A 3,006-nucleotide genomic window follows, 5' to 3' on the forward strand; every position below is an offset into this window, starting at 1 on the left:
CATTCGCCTTTTTGATCACTTGGTGTTGCACTTTTTGTGATGTAAGGTGACAAAAATAGCTTTTTTTGACAGTTATTTATTTTTTTTTTTAATGGTGTTTATCGGACTGGGTGGATCATGTGTTATATTTATAGAGCCGACCGTCACGGACGCGGCAATACCAAATATGTCTATTTTTTCTATTTTTAACATTTCTTTTTTATTCCTTACTTGGGGAATTTCTTTTTTTACAGGTGAAACCTTTTTTTTTTTTTTTTTTTAACACTTTATTTTTAATTTTACACTTTTTGTCCCCCATAAGGTCATACAAGACCTCTGGGGGACATTTACTTTACTTTATTTTTTTCACAGTTGATTTCTCCTGTAACTGGGGCTGAAATAGTAGCCCCAGTTACAGGAGAAATGCACCCCTAGAGAGGCTGTACAGCATAATACTGCGCTGTGCAGCCTCAGTGCAGGGCTGATCGAGGTCTCTGAAAGACCTCACAGCTTCTGCACTCTCCAGTCTTGGCGATCACATGACCGCGGGATGGAACAGGAAGCGCATAGCGCTGTGTATGCAGCGATCCAGAAGGCAGGGACACCTGGGCACTGTCCCTGCCTTCTCTCGGGGTTGCCCTGCTGTCACTGACGGTGCAGCTGCAGTTTCTAAACGGACGTTCTGGAACGTCCATTCAGAAATAGAGAACCACCTCCCGGACGTTTATAGTCTATGGGCGGACGGGAGGTGGTTAAATGCCACTGTGCCTAAATCCAGGCACAAATGGTGTTTCTACATCGCCCACGACACTTTCTAAACAGGGGGAGTAGCGTGGGGAGAGTTGTGTGAGCGGAGTCATCGCCTGAAAAAGTGCCAAGGGCTCTAGTGGGCTGAGTTTTTTTTAAAAGAAGCCAGAAAGACAAAAAACGCTAACAGGCTTTCCGTTAAAATCTGCAGCTGGTGTTTTACAGTAAAAAGAAAAATATGAAAAAAAATAGGTGCAAAAAAAAAGGCAAAAATGAAGACACAAAAGTGCAGAAAAAACGCTAGAAAAACCTATGTGTGAAAACAATGTTAGGACTCGTGCACACGAATGTATGCTGGCTGTGCCCGGCCCACAAACATATATGCGGGCACCGGCCGTGTGCACACTGTATCACGGATGCAGACCCGTTCACATGAATGGGTCCGCAATCCAGAACATACAGAGTGGAAGGCCACAGAAGCACTATGGAATGCATCCGTGGCATTTCAGTCCGTGGCCTTCGCACCGCAAAAAAATAGAACATGCTCTATTATCTTTGCGGTGCGGACAGATTGCGGACCCATTCAAGTCTGTGCCGGCCAAACGGAAGGTGCCTCAGCATTTGCGGTCCCGAATGGGTGGCCTTAGGCCTCTTGCATACAAATGTATTTTCTTTCCGTGTCTGTTCTGTTTTTTCTGCGGACCGTATACGGAACCATTCTTTTCAATGGGTCCGCAAAAAACCCAGAAAGTACTCCGTGTGCATTCCGTTTCCGTTCCGCTAAAAGATAGAACTTGTCCTATTATTGTCCGCATAACGGACAAGGATAGGACTGTTCTATCAGGGGCCAGCTGTTCTGTTCCGCAAAATACAGAATGCACACGGACGTCATCCGTATTTTTTGCGGACCGCAAAATACATACGGTCGTATGCAAGAGCCCTTAGGGTACATTTTTCTTATATGGATCTGCATTTTTTGTGGCTCACACGCAGACCCATTCATTTGGGTCCACAAAAAATGGGGACATCACACGTCTGTCACCAGAATACGGTCTACATCTGTGTGGCTGTAACGCAAATGACAGAACATGCCCTATTCTTGTCCATTTTGCAAAAAAAATAAAAAATGCAACAAAGTGCATTCCTGGTGATGCAAGTGAGAAAAATACATTATGTGTATTCTGCGGATCTGCAATTTGTGGAAAATTTGTGCAAAATGGATGTGCGCTGGAGGCCTCCTGTGACTCCTAGGCGGTTTTCAGCGCTGGTAAAAATGATAGAAAACTGCAGCTTCTACATCATCACATTATGGTGAATCCTAAAAATAATTGCCAGAACTAGTTTTTGTTAAAAAAAAAAAAAAAAGGAATATAAAGCGATATGTACCCCATAATGTTACCATTGAGCTCATCTGAGTGAAAAGTATAACAGATATGGCTTTTGAAATGCGGAGATGAAGAAAAAAAAGTCCAAAGTCCATGATAGGCCACGCCCTTAAAGGGATTGTCTCCCTTCTGCAAATAGCATTTATCAGGTAGATAAAGTGAATACAAGGCTCTTACTAATGTATTGTGATTGTCCATTTTCCATCACATTATACACTTCTCGTTTCCACGGTTACGACCACCCCGTAATCCAGCAGCAGTGGTCGTGCTTACACACTATAGGAAGAATCGTTGTCCGGCACCATGGGCGCGCACACAGGCACGCATACCCCGTATCTGCGCTGTAGTGGTGGTCATAAGAATCGTTGTCCGGCGCTGTATCTGCGCTGTAGTGGTGGTCCTAACCCCTGGATACGAGCAAGTGTATAATGTGATGGAAAAATGAATCCAGCCAGTAAAGGAGGCAATATGGACACTCACAATACATTAGTAAGTGGCTTGTAATAACTTTCTCTACATGGTAAATGCCTTTCACTGAAGGGAGACAACCCCCTTAAAACAAATCAGCTTATCTTGGAGATTGCTGTGTATGGCACAGCGGCGGGCATACACCGTTCAGAAGAGGTATGGTACCCGCTCTCCAGTGGTAGGACCCACAACCATATTTCACACTGGACTATTACTGTTGAGGACAGCTTTTCGGCTAGTCCTAGCATCCCAATCACAGGGGCAGCAGCAGGGTAACTCATAAGAGGGCGTCCAGCCCTGAGCCCAGCTGTGTGATGGGGCCCTTACTGCTCCCTGTGTATCGGTGCAGTCGGTCAAAGTGCAGAGGAGGCCACCAGGTGACAGCAGCTGAGAGGAGGAGGAGGAGGAGGGTCGAGCATGCGCGCTT

This window comes from Bufo bufo, chromosome 1 (genome assembly GCF_905171765.1).
Source record: "Bufo bufo chromosome 1, aBufBuf1.1, whole genome shotgun sequence".
Classification (NCBI taxonomy): Eukaryota; Metazoa; Chordata; class Amphibia; order Anura; family Bufonidae; genus Bufo; species Bufo bufo.